We start from the raw sequence: 22,150 nt of genomic DNA, 5'->3' as shown, positions 1-22,150 counted from the left end.
CTCGCAAAAGACGTGTGCCCCAGCAGCGGTCCCAGTGCCCTGACGGGGAAACCTACAGTTTCCAGTTTTAGCATTCTCAAAAGCTATATGATTAAGTATTTCCTGGCTTCTGTTCCCCTTGAACATACCCTGCTCCAGCAGTCTATTCCTCTGACGCCTCACCCTCATCCACTTGGACAACTGACACATTTTCCATCATTTGAAAACGGCTCCAGCAGCGGTGCTCCTTAAGGTCTGTAGTATGAAAGAAGGCAGGCAACTGACTCGGCAAAGTTGATGATGTTGGTGGAGTTTTTCAGATTCACCCAGACATACTGCTGAGCAGAATTCAGCCTGCACCTGACAAAACTGTCCCCCACACTAGGTGTGAGTAGCTGGGTGTTTGCTCCTGAAGAAAGACAGAAGGTGTTTAGTGAGACTGTTCTTGCATGTGTTGCTCTTTTGCCTCTCCAGGTTCTTACAGTACCCCTCCATAAATCTGCTAGTCTTCCCAAGGCTTCAGGGGAAGCTCCTTTACGGCAGTCATGTCATCCTGTAGCATTTCTATACCCTCCACACGGTTTTTGCTCTATAATGACCTCATGCTTGTGCAATGGCCCTCGGCTGCCAACCTCTCCTTAACCCTGTCTCCTCACCACACTGCCCTGTGTGGAACCAGCAGAATGTTAAGGAGCTATGAAGGCCCCACTGACTGACCTCACCACCTCAGACCCTCTATCACAAGCTTTAAACAGTCTAGAGGAGAGTATACACACCCACCAGAGAGGAATATGGTTCTTTCTTAGGACATATTACAGTCATGGAACCTGACATCTTGGGATAATCACGATATCCTTATTGATAAGACTGATGTTCGAGCAAATAACGCCCGATTGGTCTGGGTCCTACCCACAACTTTTCCACTACGGTGGGCTTTTCTTTGTAGCCTATGTCATGCTATTTTGAAGACAATCAGTCTGTAATACTGATGTTTACAATCACGTGTCATCATTCTTTTAGAGTAAATGAAATTAAAATTTACCAAATACATTCCCTGATTCAGCAAAATACATAGTGTATTCATTCTGATCTGCCAGGACTTGGGGGTTTAGTGCTTTTTTTTTTTTTAACAGAACGATTTAATATTCTTCCAAATTAGACTCCTCCGGAATAAAACATTTCTCAGGTTTTGATCTATCAAGAAGTCTGACTTTCTGAAAAGAAAATCTGATTTTCTGAGGTTCTTGCAAGATTTTCTTAGTAAGCTGCTATTCTGCATAACAGTATTAGCCTGCAAAATACAGATAAAATAGTAAGAGCAATGGCTAATTTATTGCAAAACAAAATAAGGAAACAAGGACACTTGGCTTTGCTCTAAACATTAAGAAGCCTGTAACACACACCCTTATGTAAAAAGCATCTGAAACCTTCAGATCATCTTTAGAAACAGATGAGAAAAGATGGTTACTTTATACTTCTTTGCAGTGGCCCCAAAAATACACAAAGCTCACTGATGGGTAATCTTCTGACTGCAGGTATGCACAAACATTTACCTCTGCACACACATTTATATTATTGATATCATAACTGGCTTCCAGACTGCTTATGTTATCGCTAATCCTTACAAAGGAGATCATGCTTTCTCAACACCTGGGTGAACTTTTACACTATGCACACATACTTGACACTGAACTGAAATATAGTATAATACACTGTAGCGACAGTGGTTCAAACTCAGTATTTTTTTTAAAACTGCCATATAAAATCACCCCTATTCACCTGCTATAAATTGAATCCACCCAGCCAAATCATGACCACAAGCAGAACTGTTGCTGATAAAACCATGAGTGTACTTTCAGTAACCACTACTGACAGTAACCACAACTACTGATGAAAAAGGCAAATAACTTGCACGAAGGCAGGAATCCCCAGCAGGAAAGCATATATGCAAGCGTCACGCTTTACAGTGCATCCCTAAGATTAAGGAGATTTGATATTGATAATCCACTTCAGAATTGGATTAACTCTGCAGAATAACCCCCACAGCCTGTCTGGGGAGTGAAATCATCAAGAAAGCAGTAAAGACTCACTAGTCTAAAGAGCTTCTCCATGAGAGGTCCATGAAACACCTGATCGAAGCAGCTTCCCACCGATCAGTTAATCTGCAGCGCAAAGAAACAAGTTCTTTGTTTTGCAGTCTCGAGAGACGTGGCAGAGTATCTCACTAAGCACCAACCTTTAGCGTATGCCTCAGCAATACAACACACCGCAAAGCACACACCAATGCTAGTCCGCCATCCCTGAAGATGAGGCCACCCATCACGTGGACCCTGGATATATACCACCCTTTAAAACACCCTTTACCACCATTTAAACTGGACTAATCAATTTTCACTGTGCCAGATGAAAAATTCCTTCTCTTCTGATTCCATACTAACCTATAAATAGGGGTCTAAAAAAAGGGCACCTAAATCTGTTCTATAAATGTATCTCACTCCCACAGTTATTTCCCAGCCAAAATGAACCACAGAGGACCTAAAAAAAAATAATAAATAAATAATGCTTTCTAAGTAGATACACCTTGGCTACATAGTGTAATATTAATATATCCAAACAAGCTTTAATAACAAATTTTTGTACCACCTTACTCCAGCTTCTGGAGCTTTTCTATTAGTGTCTCTGTGATTTTATCTGCTAACAAGGGAGGTCACTTACTTCAGTACGTAAAAACTTACATATTTGAATCTTTCTTTTATATTATTTGTTGCTGTTTCAACAGTAGGATCGTCACAAAAATATTAGGCAGACCTACAACAAATTGCTAATCAAAACATTGTAGGCGTAACGGATTTCAACATGCACACCGACTGGAATTTTTAAAAGAAAACTACAAAAGCTATTTTGCTGCTGCTGCTGCGTAAGGAGTTGCTCACAGTCAGTTTACACCAAACCGGATGGCTTAGTGCTCTGCTCCAAAGGAGGGCGTCATATATTTCAAAGGAGAGTTCGCCAACTTAAAAAATAAACAAACAATATTGAATCTTCCAAGCATTGATGTATACCGATAAGCTAATTGGGTTTATATTTTTGCATTTTACAGTTTAATGCTTCTATGTTTTACTGTTCCACTGTCTAATTCATGTGGTAACAAAGCAGCGACAAACATTCCCTGGTGCCACAGTTTCTGCTTCCCACCATAAAGACCTGCTCTTTAAAGGAAAAGAACTGAAAAATCAAAAGCAGGATAATGCAAAAACTGCAATCCTAATCTCCCATTCTAACATCTTTTTCTTTCCCTCTCAGCTTCACCTTGTCTGCATCACCTGGGTAATGAACATTCCCACTTCCCTTTCTTTCCTTCTCCTCTCATGAACTATTTGCCCTTTTACCGAAAAAAAGCCCACAGAGGTCTAACATCTGTCATTCTCTCAAACTAAAAGCCACTTTTAAGGTCTCTGTATACAAAAGTCTACTTCGCGATATCCCCACCTCTCAGGCATAAAGGAGGAGAAGGAGCCAACAGCAATTAGCATTCATCCTCTCCCCAGCCAGCAGGAGGAAGGCACGTACGGGAGTGGATGAAGCAAGGGAAAAGACCATGTACCAAGCTTCTCTCTCTTCTTCTACTCCCTCCACGCCCCAAAGTCAAAGTTGGAGCGAGTGAGGACAGCATTTCCCATGCTCTTCTCTCTGCTCTGAAGTTTTCCCAGTATTTCATCTTTTGGATAAGCAGAGCAAGCCCAAGGAACAGCTTTCAGAGGACAAGAAATAGCAACTTCTACTTCTGTATTCTCCATCCCAGTGCCACTGGTATTTTACCCACTGGCAGAAAGGCTAGAACTTTTCAGATTTCAGATTTACCTGTGTCTGTCCTGCCTGCAGGAGGCTGTGGTGGCTCTGCAAGCCCACAGACGGCGGGAAGAGGGGACGCTCTCTTGCCACTTGAAGCGGTGGAGGGCAAGCCACACCTGCGGTCCTGCTTCAGCCCTGCCCAGGAAGGGGACGGCATTTCTCTCTCGTTATTTGATTAAAATACCAAGGTTATACAACGGCAAATGACAGACGCAGGGGAGGAAGTTTCAATCAGATAGAGAACAAAAGCAGGACTCCTTGTAAACAACAGTGGGGGATGTGTAGCCACAATATGCTCTTTCCGGTCAGAGCTGCCATCACCCCTCAGTATTATGGAGGCACAGAGCAAGTGACATCTTTGCTTCAATTCCCTTTAACAATCTTCACACTACTGCTATTGCCCATGTATATAGCCGCAGAGGAAACCAAAAGACCACAGAGGGCCACGAAGATGATGAGAGAGCTGGAGCAACTCTTCTGTGAAGACAGGCTGAGAGAGTTGGGGTGGTTCAGCCTGGAGAAGAGAAGGCTCCAGGGAGACCTTATAGTGGCCTTCCAGTACCTCAAGGGGGTCTACAGGAAAGATGGGGCGGGACGCTTTATGAGGGAGTGTAGTGATAGTACAAGGGTTAATGGTTTTAAATTGAAAGAGAGGAGATTTAGATTAGGTATTGGGAAGAAATTCTTTACTGTGAGGGTGGTGAGACACTGGCACAGGTTGCCCAGAGAAGCTGTGGATGCCCCATCCTTGGAGGTGTTCAAGGCCAGGCTGGATGGGGCTTTGAGCAGCCTGGTCTAGCGGGAGGTGTCCCTGCCCACGGCAGGGGAGTGGAACTAGGTGATCTTTAAGGTCCCTTCCAACCTAAACCATTCTATAATTCTATGATTTTCATTATTTCTTTCTACTTAAAGCTGATATAGCTCATCTCTCTTGCTAGCATCTAGTAAAGGTACGAACTGCAATGTTGTTCTTGTTTATGGGATAACAGATAACAAAGAGTTTAGGCAGAGGGAGCAGTGAGCCCTACAGAGGTGAATTCAGTTGCTCTAAACCATGCTATCATTAATACAGATTAATGTTAAACCACTGATGTACTACTAAGCAAATTAGCTTGGATTGATCTTGAACACTGGCAACAACTTGTCCCACAGCCAGCAGAAAGCTGAAACAGGAGGCCAAGGGTTAAGAAGACAGTAAAAATGCAAATATTTTAGGTAAAAATGTGGCAGTGATTGAACTGGAGTAGAGATACTGCAAACGGGCAGAGAATGAAGAACTGGTAGTAATTAATTATTTTTTCTTTTTAAATTTGATTTTAAAAAATATCAAGCTAATTGTGTTTATTTACAGAAGCAAAGATTTTTAGGGCCTAGCACAGACAGGGAGTTTCAGCTATACTTCTTACTCAAACATGAAACCACTACTCAGCATTTTTCACAAGCAGATGTATCTGTAGTATGACAAAACTGAAGCAATTGCATCAGGTGAACTCTGCCCACAGCGGCCAGTCTGTGAATCTTGGGAGTAAAACAAGCAGAAACATCTGCTTGCATTTAAGGTCTAACAGGTGAGCAGTGAAAAACCACCCCATCCTGGTAAAGCTGATGAAATAAGCAACGCATTCAACACGTGCTGTCATGGCAGGATCAAAACCACATCAGCACCGTTACTGTAGTAAAGGGCAGAGAAGAAAGCAGTTTTTATCAGCAAGACAGAGAGAAGGAGGGAGAGGGAGAACTTTCACCTGTGAGCCCTGTTTGTGAAAAAAGTCCTTGGTAATACCGAGGCATTGTGCAGCACGCGCAAAAGGAAGATTTCTCACTCCGTGATGGTCATTGTTCGAATGGCTCCGACTGCAGGAGCCCAGGAGACAGAGGCTTAGCTGTGCTTGGCTGGTCCTTATCAGGGACATGCGACCCTTCATGCTGAACTCCAGAGATGCCCTAGTATCATAGTGGGTTTGCAAGCAGTTTCCAGAGCTGGTGAAAAGCACCTGAGAGGCTGCTCCCAGGGTGAAAACCTCAACTCAACAACATGCTTGGTCCGTAAAGCACACAGCACAATAAGCCTACTGCAACGCTGTCCCAAGAAAAATGGGACTTCAAGGAGGGAGAAAGGCAGTTTCCCAAAATCTGAAGACACCAGGACCATGTGCTTCTTCAAGACAAGAATAAAAAATAAGCAAATACCATTGCACTCAACCAGGTCCTTAGCTAACAGTGATCTGTAACCACAGAGTCTAAAAGACTCAAGAGATCACACACTCCTGTGCTGGGTAGGCTCAAGCACCTACATCCTTTGTGACATTCATAAAACACTCCAAGAAGTTTGCACAACGTGCTTAGGCAAACTGTTCCTCCGCTTCTCTGCCTCTGTATCTAGAAAGTTAGTTCACATTAAGCAAACTGGATCCTCCCTGCTGCAAATGCACCTAATCTCTCTGTGCTTCTCAGGACAATACAGAATACATCTCCGTTTGACAGCCCCTTATTCATCTGAAGATTGACTAAATCCCTCACTTATCTTCACTCCTCTAGACTGAGGAAACCTAATTCTATTAATCTTTTCTCATAAGTTTTTTTTCCTAATGCTATTCTCACTCCCTTCTACTAGTTTCTCCCCAATTTATCAGTATCTTTCTCAAAATGCAATGTCCAAACCTAGAGACAGTATGCAGCAGAGTCTTCTTCAGGAACAGAGAAAAATTATCATGTCCCTTGCTGTACAGATCTCCTGCTAACACATCCCGGAAAAAGAATGGATTTTTTTTTGCAGCATTGTGATAAGTAAATATTTACATAATTATAAAATTGTAAATATTTACATTGCGATAAGTATCATTATCTCCCATATGCTTTTCTGGAGTAGTGTTAGTTATTTTCCATTTCTTACCTATGCAAGTCCAACACTTTACATTTCAATCACAGAAATTCAACTGCATGATTTCAAACCACCTAGCTGCCTTATCAGGACTATTCTGAATTCAGACACCGCCATGCAATAATGCTTCTAAACCTGGATATCCACAAACTTTAAAAGCATGCTCCCTATTCAATCATATAATCTGTAAGTCAGTATTATTAAAAAAAACTAATTATAGGGACTGAGGCCAGGAGAGATTGCTCACTTGAAGGAACACATTTGAAAAGCTATCAAAAAGAAGAACCCCCTTATTGGAAGTACACGAGCAGTCTGTTTAGCACCTCTCAGCACTGCAAGAGTACCAACCTACTACAGTGCCAACAGAACCTGGATTTCTTCTCTCATATCACCACTTCAAAATTGCTTAGCTTTGGACACCTGACAAGTTCACACAGCACCATTAAAATCCTATGGCTGTAGGTCACATTAAGTACACATTCTGTGGGGAGCTACTATGAACACCATTGGCAAGTAAGACCAAAGATTAAAATAGGAATTCTTTTTTCCCATCTGTGCCTGCCTTCTTTCTTTCAAGGTAACAACAGGGACTGGTGTTCAGGGCGATATTGGGCATTCCTTGGTACTAAGAATGGAAATGCCATTGGGGCACAAAACGGTGTCTGTTCGCTTCCCCAGCTGGGGCTCTAGCTTTCTTGCCATAATGCAGCAAGAAAACCCCACTGACGCAAGCAAGCTGATGCGTGGGAACTTCGATGTAAAACAGTGGGCAAAGACTGAAATTCTTATGCTGCAGCTGGTATTTTATAATCAGACCTTTGATTTCGAATCTGTAAAGCCCATTCCTCTCGAGAACACCCTACCTCTGTGTCTTCCCTCACATCACCATGTTGATCTCTTGAACCCCTCCTCCCAGAAAAATCAGACCTTCTTTTCCCCAGACTCCCATTTCTCATAGAACAGACTAGACTAGGCTATTTCAGTGGGGAGGGACCCACAAAGACCATCTAGTCCAACTGCCTGACCACTTCAGAGCTGATCATGTTAAAGCATGTTATTAAAGGCATTGTCCAAATGACTCTTGAACATTGCCAGGCTTGGGGCATTGACCACCTCTCTAGGAAGCCTGTTCCAGTGTTTGACCACCCTCTTGGTAAAGAAATGCTTCCTAATGTCCGGTCTAAACCTCCTCTGGCACAGCTTTGAACCATTCCCACGTCTTATCCCTGGGAGAAGAGATCAGCACCTCCCTCTGCACCTCCCCTCCTCAGGAAGCTGGAGAGAGCAATAGAATCATAGAAGCATTTAGGTTGGAAGAGACCTTTAAGATCATCAAGTCCAACCTGATCCAGCCTGTCCAGATCCCTCCGTAGAGCCATCCTACCCTCAAGAAGGTTGACACTCCCACCCAACTTGGTGTCACCTGCAAACTTACTGAGGGTGCACTTGATCCCCTCGTCCAGATCACTGATAAAGATATTAAGCAGAACTGGCCCCCGTACTGAGCCTTGGGAAACACCACTCATGACCAGACGCCAACTTGATTTAGCTCCATTCACCCCAACTCTTTGGGCTTGGCCCTCCAGTCAGTTTTTAACCCAGCAAAGAGTAAACAGGGTCTCAGTGCTTCATAAATTTTCCTGCAGCAGTCCAGTCTGCTCCCTGGCTCACCACTAAGCCGTTTTAATGCTCTCTGGGTCCCCTCCATGCCTCTCTCATCCTCTCAGGTTCCTTTTGTCTTCCTTTACGTCCGACTGATCCAACACAAGCAGCCATTCTCACAAGCGCTGCTTTAAATTAAGACTGTTACATAAACAGTTACTAAACTCATACAGGAGGTCAGTTAGATAATATGGTCCATATCTCCTTTCCCTCAGGTGTCGCATCCAAAGAGTGATCAGTTTGGAGGGGTGCACACGGTCTCATCTGTATAAGCAACAGATGACAGTATCTCATACAAGAACCAACATCACACAGTTACAAGCCAATTTTCGCTTTAAAATTCCACTGCTCTCTTGCAATCAACTTTCAACTTTGCTAGTCCTGAACATCAGGCATTTTTCCACAGAATCCTTTGTATCGGAGCCTGGCCTCCCGAGAATCAAAGCCACGTGCTGAGTCAGCCCTTCTAGGCTAAGACAGATTTGTTACAGCAAAGCATGCGGCCAGAAATCCCTCCTGTGGGAAGCAGCCCCTTAACACCTCTCCTAGAAACGGGAGGGAAGGTGGCTCATCAGTCTTTGGCCAAATGAACTCAAGGAAAATGCAGAATGAGGAGCCTTTCAGTAATTCAAAGCCTCTTTTGAACTCCCTTTTTCTTCGATTTTTTGATTACTCTTAAATGTCAATATCATGCCACCGTTTATCCTGATGAGACAAGTTTAACCTGCAACATTCCCCTTATGAAGGGGATGGAATTTCATCATATGTGTGCCAAGTAAAAGCAAGTCACAGGTTAAAACAGGGAGACCCAAGAGACTCACTTCCTGAATACTAAATAGCTCTGCACTTGTTAATAATTCCTAACCTTCCAAAACCTAAAATATGGACCTTTCCTGACGGTTATGATTCCACTTAGAGCAGCAAGGAAAATATTTAGTGAGTCTCCAAATGCCTTGAACAGAGTAATTTCTAATCTCTGTTTGAAAAGCCAAATACAGACAGCAACTGTCTTTCAGCAGGGTATCTAAGCTGCTAAATCTTGTAGTACTTGAGGCACCATAATCCCCAAGCAGGCACATGGCCTAAGGACAGACTCATGCGTTCCGCATCTTAAAGTCACATACAGCTTTTACAACCATCCCAATTTCAATAACCATTCCACTTTTTTGTTCTAAGCAGGTGAGATTCTGATTCCAATTATTGTAATTTAAGTAAAGCTGAGACATCAGACACCTTGTGACATTTCAGCCAGCACTATTTGTGGCGCTGGAAAGCAGGACTGCAATACCCATCCTATTGAATAGCACCCAAATTGTAGGATGAAAGGAAAAAAGCCCCAGTGGTTATTTGCATTATCTATTGCAGCATAATGCTAATGAGAACCTGTCCCACTATCTTTGTGCTTGCTTACAAAGACAGTGAAGAACTGCAAAATTGTGATTTCTAGATTGATTTAAGCCCCATACAAATTAGAAGAAAATTGCACCTGTGCAAAACGGTGGCTCCCAGCCTGCTCAAATGGCAAAGAATTTCTTTGGAGTCCTGCCTGGATTGATCATACAGCTGGTCACTATTCATTCAATTAATTTTCTACCCTTAACCATGATTTATAAAATGCCTAAATTGTCAGGAGAGGTTTTCTCCGGAATACCAATGTGAAACACTGGAGGGGGCTGGCAAGGCATAACGATAGTTGCTTTTTCTGGTTCACAGCCATATTGTATATTTGCTTCATGTTTTAGCAACACCTTAATTAAAATTTTAGTCTTAAAATAATTGATTACTCAGAAGCAGTAACTATCCAAAACAGTATATGGGTTTTGGCCAGTATACTCTTACGGTTCATTAGGTACAGAGCTGAGTAGCAAGAAGCTATTTGCGCAGAAAAAAAACGTGTTATCTGGCACTGTTGAAACAAAAAACTTGAAAGTAGGTCTTTGAAAAATACTTGCCTACTATATCCAACCACTCAGTACTAACATTTTGAGGGGCTGAGCAGAGTGACAAATATGTAGCAGTTTTCTTCATCCGCTAAGTACAGGCAAAATTCCAGCACAAAACCAGTTCAGGTTATCAAACTGAGGTCCATAAAGCAGGTTCTTTGGAATTTATCTGAAAGCTTGAGATTAACATTTATAGCTAATTTCATACATTGGAGTTTCCAGAAACTTTTTTTTTTAATTTAAATTTTTAACAGATTGTAACAAATCAGTTAAGCTGATGGATTCCAGATTTAAGTCCTCTCACCACCGATAGCTCCATGAAGGAATAAACTAGTGTTCAATATTAATTAAAAACACAAACCAAACTGTAGGAACCACTGGGAGGAAGAAAGAGCATTGTTACGACTGTACATATATCTACGTTATGCTACGTGTTGAATACAGGTCTGTTCCCCAATTTTTCAAAGATTACAATAGAATTAGAAAAATAAAAGTAAAAAGGATAATCAAAGGCATGGACTGGCTCCTGCACAAAGAGCATCTAAATAAATTAGAACTGCTTATCTTGGAAAAGGAGGTACCTGCATAAAAGATACAACAGAATTCTGATTAACTCACAAGTGACAAGAAGAAGATGAATGCAGAAAGACTTTTTTAATCACCTCTTCCCATTGAAAAATGAGGCAGCTTCAAAGGAAACTACTTGGCAATAGGTTTAAAACAAACAAAAGGGAATATCCTTTCGTAAAACCCATAGGAAAGCTCTGGAACACACCACCACAGGACATTGTGCTTTCAAAAGGTATGTTTCTAGCTCGAGTACTTCTGCAGATTAAGGCCCCCTTTCTCCCAGGATGGCCACATAGAGATCGCTGCACCTATACCCATCAACTACTTTTGACTATTCAGATTCTAATTTGGCTTTTTATTCTTCTTTCTCTCCTCTCTGTCAGTGACAAATATTTCTCCACACCTGAGCACACCTGCTGTCATAAAGCATCTTGCTGCTACACAAAAAATAAGCTAACTGTAAAGCAATTTAGCCTATTCACCAACCCAAAATCAAGATCGGATGCCTGTCCTCACTTACCCAGGTCCTCAGGAGTGTCAAATAACCGCTCGCACAAGTAGTAGTCATCTGGATTCAAGTAGGGCAGCTGCTTCAGCAAGCTCTGCTTAGGAATGAGATACAAGACCTCTGCGATATCCCCATCTTCAATAATCGACATCCTTTTGACTGAATTTCGGAATTTCACCTTTTCCAGCACCAATTCTTCCGTTTTAGTTGACCCACACAGCTTCCCAAAGCTGTTTAAGATGGGGAAAGGCAGCATTTCTACTCGGAAGCAGCTGGGGAAAGCAACTCGTAGTGTGTGTAGTCCGTCTACTACTCCCGGCACACTGCCCTTACCAATCCTTCTCTTTTTCTCTTATCCAGCAAAGGAGATTAAGGAAGATATATTTTTAGTGATTATCTTCAAGAGATTATGTCAGTATGCTTGGTCAGGTGACTGCCATCTAAAACTATTGTAATCAGTTGCAACTCATCCCTGGGAATGCAAAAATCAGAAGCAAAACCATAAAGAGTATCTGAAAATCAGATTAATGTTCAGGACAAGAGAAAGAACATAACTGAGGTACATAAGAGGATTAGTTTAAAATCAAAAAAACCTTGCTGTGTCAGAAATCTTATTACGGAAGAATCATCATCATAAGCTACCAACGCACATCCGTGCATTTAATCTCCCATTCCCCTGTGCCATGCTGGCTCTGTACGTGTGCTATGGCGAAAGGTTATAGTAAAGGTAGAGCATGTCGGTCCTCCTTTTTGAAGAATGTGCAAAGGCTGGCCAGGACTAATTCATAAGCAGATTTCTTTGGAGAAATCCTTTCTGCAGCTTTCACTGCCTGTTCCAAACAAAAGCACTTTGGCTTTCTCCTAACAACTATTAAGGGTTGGTTTGCTTGTGCTCTTCCTCTCCGCTTTCCTGTGTAGCTGACAGGAGAAGCTTTGCAGATACTCTGCCAGCCCTTCCTGCTTCACTTGGAAGAAGTATTTACATTAATCCAATTCCAGTGATTTGCTAATCTAATCATCTAATGAATATTTCTCCCCGGGTAAAGGCAGAGTTAATCATCAACGGTGCACTGGAAATTCACAGGAAATTCCAAAGTGAAAGATGAAAAACCAAAACAAACAAACAACCTAAAACAATATCCATCATCTGTAAGAGAAAGTTACAGGTAGACCCCAGACCAGGACCTGCTCAGAGACAACTTGAGATTCTTTATTCAGCCAAACTTCCAGAGACAACTACACAGTGTTTGGTCCAAGCTTTCAGTTCCCCTTAACACACAGAAGTTGCCTATAACTGCAAAATGACCCAGTGTAATAATTGCACTGCTTCCAGTAAGGCTTTTGCTAAATCAGAAGGTGAAAAAACCCACCAACAGGCTAACTGAGCACAGCGAGAAACTGTCATTTAATTCCTCCCTCAAAACACAGAGTTCAAGCACTATCTACAGATGGAGACAGGCTTTGAAGAGAAGACTGCTTTATTTACTATTTTAAAGAGAAAACATCATCTCACAAATCCAGACTGATCATCTATTATTACACACCTCCTATAAGGTCAATTGCTTTTTATTTTCCAAGTAGTATGACTTCTGTATTATCTTGAAAACAAGCCCGAAATCACAGCTCCCCTTAAAGAGCCATTCTCCTGGGTTTTATAATCAATCACGGACACAGTGGGACAAAGCCAGAATAAATCTGCACTACTGTATTAATTTTAATGGGGTGATGCTTATGGATATTTGAGGAAGGGTCCATAAATACAGCAATTCAAGTTCTACCTCAGAGTTATCTTCTACCAGATCAGAAATCTCAGCAAACCCTGTTTTTTAAGTATTCCCCCTAGGAAGTGAAGCTTTGCAGCAATTTTCAGTCTCTCCCAGATTTCACAACCTACTGACCTGCACACCACAGCCACTCAGTGGAAAAGACCGTTCTTCTGAAACTCCAAAAGCTTCCAGCACTTCAACTGAAGGTGGATCACCACCCTGTGCTTACAGCAGCGGGATGACTCACGGGAGACGGCCGGATGCACCCTAACACAAGTATCTCTCAGGGTATCGTTTGCCGCTGGATAATCGGTGAAGGATGTTGACACCTGACAAGAGCAGTGCCAACTATCCAGCCTCACCAACACGTCAAGGTGGACTTTGCCCTTTGAGATAGGTGAGGCAAAAGCACACATTGCCCCGACATTAACTCTGCTGCGGAAGTTAACTCCCAGAAAGCAGAAAGGTGAGCTCTGCAGTAACTTTTCAAACTATTGCAACCTTTGCTACAGCTTGGCTGCCTAAACCCTAGAAGAAAAGCTTGTCCTTCATTGGGGTTTGAATGCTCTGGTTAAAGACTGACTCCCAGTGTTCTGTTGAAGCCACGCTGATTCCAACCCTCCAGCTATATTCACCCAGACAGCCGTTACACCAGCCACTGCAATAAGTACTAAACTAGTACGATCTGTTGTGTAGCAGTAGTCAGAAGAAACTGCAATATCTGCCCCCACATAATGAAACACCACACAAGCTGTACAAAGCCTCTATCGATTCCTTTAACTTGCAGTTTGCCCAGAAGAGTTGCAACCAAGTGATAGAGGTGAGAGGGCAGAGCAAAGGCACGAGAGGCTGAACCCCCTTTCACCCACACAGGGATCCGTTCCTGCACTTGGCAGGAATCACTTCCGCAGGTTGAAACAACTCCAGCGTTAGCTTGGGAGGCAGCAAAGATCAGCACCCTTTTCCCACGGTATCTCCACTACAGAAGCAGTCGGCCTGTGACCGCTGAGAAGGGTCCAATGCTATTTCAAATAGTGAAGTGCAATCCAGGCACCTTCCGCCACCAAGACGCATGGGTTTGGTGGGGGGCCATGGGAACAGTTCAGTTTAGACGAGCCTTTTGTGACCCTGACACGTCACTGTAGAAGCATCCTGCTTAATTAAAAATAAGGTCTTTTTTCCTCTGAGAGAGACTACTCTAACGATGCCCCTTTCCAGCCCTGGCTATTGCTGTCATTGTCTGATAACCACAATCTCAAAGACCACATACTAGCTGCTGCTTGTAACACAAAGCAATATCATTTGTTGTTAGTGTTTTTGTTAAGTACAGGGTATATCTTTAAAGAGCCTCCATCCTGTTAATTAATCTGAGAAGATACAAGAAGTAGAAGCAAGCAAAACAAGGCCAGGAAGCATCACAGTGGCTTCCCGACTCAGACGAAGGGCTGTTTGGAGCAGTTGGTCTGAGGGTCAGATCCTGGTGTCCAAGGTAAAGGACAAGGCCTGAGACGTCTCGTATAACACCCTGTTACCAAGCAGTGGGATTTAGCCTCAGACAGAATCAAAAACACAGCGGCAATCTCCTACCACTTAAGTCAAGCACTCAATTAAATGGAAAAGACTGATTTCTCATATTCTTGCTAAAGAGAAAAGAAAAAGGCAGAAAACACAAGGGCACAACCCTGTCCTTATGTTTCTTGAAACACATTCTCAGGAATCCAGGGTGCCCAACCCAGAAGTAGTGTTGAGGAAATTTCCTCAGGATCTGCCAAGTAGCAAAATACTTTTAAATCACTGCCAATTCAAAGCCGTGCCTAATCCAAGCGTTCAGTGCTGGGGACTCGAGGCGTCCCAGAGCACAGTTTGAGGTATGGGCACCTTCCAGACTGACGGTTTTCAGACGGGAATGGGTATCAGACAGGAATTAGGCAGATTATCTACTTTAAATATTTTATCTCATCACCAACTTTATAAAGATTATATTTATAAATATTTTCATCCTTCTCAAGACCATTTCCTATTCCATCCCCTCTGAATTCACCAAACCAACTGGCTGCCCGGATGCTAAAAACACATATGTGTTTCATATACAGCCAGGCATAGAGGCTTCCATACTAATGCTACTAGAACGACTACGGAAGTAACAAAAAAATTTGACTGCAATCCACAAATAAGTTGCACAACAGAATAGTAGGCACTGAATAATAGCAAAAATTAGACACCAAGGGCTAAAATCATAGTAGAAGAAATATTCTTCCACACTCCCGAGCAACACTGAGGATTAAACTGTCCCTTCAGCTAAATAAAAGGCAGAAATGTGTAGTGCACTAATGCTGTCTTTAATTGCTTCTGCCACCGGAATGAAACTTCCTGCAAATGCATTTCAGAGTGACTTTATTCTTGCATTGAAAGCAACAAAAAACCCAACCAAAAAAACCCAAGAAATTGAAGTCAGTCGTACTAGTTCAGCAAAGCCTAGCTGCAATGAAAAATCAAAATAAAAACACAGATAATAAGGTAAATAAAAAAAAAATATTTATTTTTCCCCTCATACCACTTCAGAGGGTAACACATTAATTGCATAGGTAGATAGCCCCAAATAATGTTTCAGGCATCTGTCCAAGGCAACAGGATTATCTCCTTTTCCCATGTAAGAATTCTCACAGATATTGACAGTAAGGAGAAAGGAAAAAAAAAAAGGGGCCTTCACATAAATGAAAAATGAGCGAGCAAGCAAGAGAGAGCAAAAAAATCATTCCAACATTCAAGTTCACATAGAAAAAAAAAAGAAACAAAACCTTTCTACTTGTGATGAAATGACTCCATCCATGCAGCTTTTTCTCTTTTGACAAACACAATTTACTTACTGAAGAACTGCAGGCTGACGTACAAAACACCCAGCTATTTACTGTAAATTTGAGGAAACACTTCATCCACATAACGGAGAGCAAAAAGTCCACATGCACATCTTTAATTTCTTTACCTAAATGTCCAAAACAGGCGGTCATCTTCTGGGCGTACTGACACAAGCCATTCTCCCTGTAGGGCTCCTCACCAAGGACCTCTTCACTCATCGCTTCACAAGGAGCTGCCTTTCTCTGCAGAGTCAACCAACTACTGCTTGCTTGAGACTGATAAGACAACAGAGCTTCCTCTTCCAATTTATTGCCATTAATAATTCAGGTACTACTTAAAATTTGCTGAGCTTTAAAAACCGGTAGTGCAAAGCTACTTTGTGGCTTTTGAAGTAATCATGTTTTAGTCCTTAAAAAGCATCCCAGCTTATTATATTCCGCCAGTTCACAGAAAATGTTTTCAAATTGCAACAAAATCCGTTCTCTTGCTGCAGATGGGGAAATAACATTGGGATTATGCTCCGATCAGTGAGACATTTGAAATATTGACCCAGCTCAAACCCAGAAATAGAATTACCACTACTGAAATGTGTTATAACATACTCCAGCAAGCAGACATGTCCACTGCCACAAGAGCACCACTACTTCATCATATATCACCACGTGCCACTTCTCAATGCTGGGGGCTATGACAGAAAAAGAGCCCAGGTACTAACATCACAACATCTTCTGGTACTTTCTAGTGCAATGGATTTCAGAACCACGGCACCAGGGCCAGGAGCAACAGGAGGAGGGTATTTCCTCAGCTCACTCACGGGAGCACAAAGCCCATCTAATCTTGCTGTTATCTTGGCTGAGAAGAAAATACACAAGACCTGACTCAGCAGTCCTGCTCCTGGCCAACGGTGGTGGCCACACATACCTGTCTCTGTTCTGCTCTTCAGAGACAAAGGCAGAGCACCATCAGACTAACTAGGGGAGAAAAAGCATAAGAAAATCCACTACAAATCACACAATCAATGACACCCACCTAGCTAAATACTTGCAGAATGGCTTGGGCTACACTCTCTCGACTCAGGCGACCCTTACCAATGAAGAAGAGCTGTTCCTCGTGAACAGACATGCTCCTTGCCCATCGCACTTGTTTTTCCTCCATTCACTTAATGCATGCCGCTTCCTCACTAAGATCATATCCACCCATGAAAAAATATTTAGTAGAGATCATATAATGACTGCGGATTTCTGTATTAAGTACTGTTCCTACTAAGTAGCTACTTTGAAAAGAGATCTGTGCTAGTACATCTACATGTAAGATTTACTCACAACAGACTGAAAAGCCTAGTTACTAATATTTAATATTACTTCAACAATCTAAGCATAAGATATATTTTAAAAAGAACTCAGAGGCTTTGGTATTTTTTATTGTGCTAAAGTCTATGAAGGATCCACACAGATATGAATTTTACAGTCCACAGGTCTCTACCAAATTACTTTCCTGGCTTCAACCCACAGAGGGTTCTGTACGGTAAGCTATACTACTGCAGGAGGAACACAAAGACCACAAACCCACAGGGCACGTCTACGCTGGCAAAAAAAGAGTGGCCTGCTGAAGAGGGCTAGCTCAGGTTAAAGTGGTAACAAAAGTAAAACGATTTGTGTTACAACTCAGCTGAGCAACCCAAATAAGCGTGAATCTCCCACATAAGCTTGTTGTCAAGCCGCCAAGTCAAGATTTTTCTTCACTGCTGTAACAACTGACATTTAACTACTCATTAGCCAAACTGCATCCAAAACACCTGTTTTTGCAGCGCACACACGCAAAACACGGCACTGAAGAACTGTTACGATGTCTGTCAAGTCCATGAAGTCCGTGAATGTCTGTGTGAAAGGACAGTAGCACCTTCAAGTCTGAGGAGGATGGAGCTACATTTGTATCATCTCACACCGCATCAACCATTAATTCTTTGAAAACCCACCTGGGGACCTCCCGAGGTGGCACACTGCAAATTGCATCTCATTTTTATACATTATCAGCAAGATCTGCATGCACAAGTTATTTTGTTAAACTAATTCAGAAATAAGAAAGCAAACATTATTTTATGGATTGATTTCTTCTTCTCGGCGTTCATTCCAAAACATACATGAAACATCACCTCGCCCTTTCTTCTTCTGTTACAATTTGCAACCGAGAAAAAACACAAGAGCAAACAGTGCTACATTTCTATCTGAGACTTAACTATGACCGCACGGTGACAATTTCCTTTCCCAACTGATGACATTTGCAAAATCTTTGAGCTGAATTAAACCATTGTGCTCAGCTTCCTGTTATCAACTACGTATGATAACTCTCATGGCACATGAGCCTTTGATAACAAAAGCCCAGCTTTGCAGTGCATTGTAGAGCTGGACAGGCGGCAGAACAAGCTCTTGGGAATGCTTTTCCCTTTGCTGGACGTTCAGAAATTGAATCTGACTCACTTCCCTAAACCCCAGCATCCACCAAGTTTATCCTTCAGCGAAGCAGTGCACACTAAGATTAAACAAACAAAAATATCTGAACAATAATGCTTGAGATTACATCTAATCATCTTTTTCTTGGACAAAAGAGAGAGCAGCACCAGCTGTTTACCACGACGTGCAATTATTACCTGGGTTGAAAGAGTACACAGAAAAATCAATCACCAAACGAAATATTTAAATGATGCCGGGGGTAAAAAAACACCCAATACTGTCATTTGGCAAAGTACTGCCTACTCCCTCTGAAAGCCTTAAAACTTTCCTTTCGAGCATCAGGTATAGGCCACCGTCAGGGATCAGATACACATCCACTCTAAATGAAAGAATGGTTTAAATGAAATTCATACCTACATAGTTTCTCTATAGGATAATATACTTCCACTAAGAATACTGCAAATAAATAAACATAAAATGTTTTTAAAAAGTATCAATTAAGCTTATCTAAAAGCAATAAACAAAACAATCTGTAGAACTTCAAGTTCACTATCATAAAACAAAATACTCTTTCTACGTTACTGTTCTGTGAAACTTTAAAAAAAAAACACCCAACTTTGACCTTCCTTGTAATTCCCAAACTCACCAATTGAAACATTTTTTTAAATCTACCAAAAAGGGTTCTCAAATGATTTTTCTACCTTTTGCAGGAAATGGATATCTGTGAAGGTTATCCAGTTTCATTTTAAAAATTATCTCTTCTACCAGGTTTAAAGCTAAAGCAGAGACAGACGACTAAATCCCCAACCTGTGATACAGAACGGGCAGTGCCTTTGGAAGCAGAAAGCTGAAAATTCATGTACTCAGAACCGAACCTCGATCTGCCAAAGGAACCAAACTAAGTGGCTTCATCACTCCCTTTCCATGATTTGATCTTCACGCAAAATGAATTCTGCAAACAGTTCTGGCTGTATAAAAAAAAATAATTACATTTACTGAATCTTGAAGTGTCCCTGCTTTCCAACACCTATCTCTAAAGGCATTTTTTCACCCAGGTCTCCATTCCATTTACCGCTGTGCCCTGTTCGTGGCTGGCTACTGCCACTACCCAGGAATGAAGAGCGATTCCCGTGACACTGCACCTGCAGTGCTAATTTTTTTTCCTTTTAATGAACAAAGGCCTTAGGTATGATGCTACAAGTAACTAGTACCAGGAAGAATGTGACTAACATCCAGATGAATTACTGCCACATCCAGAACAGTCTATGGAGATCTTATTCTAGTCTATGTAAATAAACAGCAAAACTATTTGCTGGATCCATTTTTAGCATTTAATGCCATCACAGCTACCAAAATATCTGCTTCCATAACCAAATATTCAGATTATTAATAAATAGTGAGATTAAGAGTAAGAAAGTAAGGCTGAAGGGCTGGAATGCCAATCTGGGATTTGAGAAACATGCAGCCTCTGCTCTCCCACAGACTTGCTGTTCGTCCCCGAGCCATTCCCTTAATCTCTTTCATTGCGTTTCCCCAGATCACTTTCCCCCCTCACGAGGGATTTGTAACAATAGGTACATTAAAGACTGAAGTTTTCAGAGTCTATGATAAGGGAAACTATAGAAGTACCACAGATAATAACACTAGGGAGTTAACTGGTCAGCATCAAAAAAAGAGGTCATGTAATGCGTAGCCGAGTGCTTCTCCTTGATCTTAATTACCTTCCAACTTCATTACCATATTTCTTAATGATTTTCCAATAGATTGCAGCCCTTATTTAACAACAAAAGTGCTCATTTCCCCTGGAGAATCATGTTACCAGAGAAAGCAAACATAACTAATTCTGTACATCTTCTCTGATCTGAAAATTCCATTTTTAGCTATTCTGCCCCAAACAAGCAAAATCCCTGTTAACTCTGGTTGCTGTGACTAGAAGAGTGCAGTTATCAGGTTGTGACAAAAGGCATGATTCAACCAAAGGCTATTTACCTTACTTTATCGATTCCAATGTTGATTTCAGACTAGTCATGCGAAAAAAAAAATCTCTGCCCTCGACTATTTTCAGACAAAAAATAACAGTGTGTGCATTAATGGATCCATTAATGGATCCATCTATTGCATTATTATAAGATGAGGTGGCTCAGCATTTTATTTCCTGGCAGCACAAGGCTAATCTATTGATCTATAATGTCAAGAACACTGCACTATGTATTCTTACAGCAAAACCAACCCTTTTTACTTACACGTAGGAAAAAAACCCAACTGTAATTGCTGACAACTGATGCAATTTTGTAGCTAGGATTTAGTGGGAGCTATATGAAATATAAATAAAAAAACCTGCTGCACCCCCAAGAGTGCATGATTCAACAACGACTGAAGTGTTGGCCTATCTCAAAGCTTATAAATAATCCCAGGACTTCTGTGGGGCCGTGCACTATGCTTGAAGTTAAAGAGACGCCTAAGCCACTCTAGGGAATAATTAGTAAAAAGGATCCTGGCAGAAGCTGGCCGTCCTTCAGCTATTCAGTGGGAAACTGGCTTTTTTTTTCTACTCCTCAGCAATGTTTAGGTACCTTTTATTTAAACAGATATTTGAGAAGCAAGGAAGTACTATGGAAAATCATTTAAAACTTTTGATTTTCTTTTATTTACTTCTGGTCAACAGTTCATCCCCTAACAGCCTGTAAAGAACCACTTAAAGAACAACAATCAAAATAAATAAAAAAAAAATCAAAACCAAATTATATTAGCTAGAGTCCCCAAGAGCTAGAGATGGTTCATTAAAATAGCTCCCCATTGTGTTTCATATTCATTTTGCTTTTTCAGACAATCACAAAGGTAGCTTCAAGTGAGCAAAGACTTTCAAGATAATGTAATTTCTTTAATCAGATTTTTTTCTTGACTTTTTCTTTCTTGAACTTTGACATTCTTCTTCCAGCTGAGAGGAGAAACTCTTTGTGACATTCTCTTCACAATGTTAACTTCATGGTAACTGAGACAGAAATAAATTGGGAAGCAGAGATCAAAGTTGAAAGCTCAGTGTTGTTTCAATCCTTGTATTTATTTCTTGTACCTTTGTAAAGAACGATGTGTTACATGCATGACATCAAAGAAAGCACCACTCCTTGTTATGTATTAAAATAAATTGGATATTATTATACTCTCTCTTCTGACAAGTCACATGATTACAGAAATGTACACAGCAACTTTACTCAAACACCGAACAAAGAATTATGTATATTAGAAGAAAGCCTTCTCTAGGGCACTGCAGGACTTCCTGGACATCTTAGTTTAACATTCCCCATTCTCTCCCAACAGCGGATCTTCTACTGCAGATGTAGAACCAGCACACATGATGGTAAGAAGAACTGAGTATTTCTCTTGCTGCATCAAACCCTCAAGGTCTCCAACATCACAGCCATTCTCGGAGCATGGCATAACTCTAAAAGGATAACTTTTGCAGTCATACTGACCCCTCCCAGCTTCAGTGAAGCCCTAAAAGAGATTCCTTTGTCATACTATAAGGACTAATTTAGGTACCTACCAGAAGCCAGTACAAACTTTTTGTCAATGTCTGTCAAAACTAAGAATAGGAGGTTACCTTTCTATATAGGGGAAAGTATGGCACTGCTACAGGACGCCAGAAATGACATCAGATCAGTTCATCCACTGCCAACATTCCT

The 22,150-nt window shown here is 41.5% G+C and overlaps 1 protein-coding gene across 5 annotated transcripts in view; it reads right to left on the bottom strand.

The window, feature by feature from the left end:
• Positions 1-22,150, bottom strand: part of ABLIM1 (actin binding LIM protein 1) — a 211,983-nt gene that overhangs the window by 135,067 nt on the left and 54,766 nt on the right. The gene's annotated exons all lie outside the window — the stretch shown is intronic.

Source organism: Chroicocephalus ridibundus, chromosome 6 (assembly GCF_963924245.1).
Source record: "Chroicocephalus ridibundus chromosome 6, bChrRid1.1, whole genome shotgun sequence".
NCBI classification, from domain to species: Eukaryota; Metazoa; Chordata; class Aves; order Charadriiformes; family Laridae; genus Chroicocephalus; species Chroicocephalus ridibundus.
The sequence above is the reverse complement of the archived record's forward strand: the minus strand, read 5'-3'. Positions and strand labels throughout refer to the sequence as shown.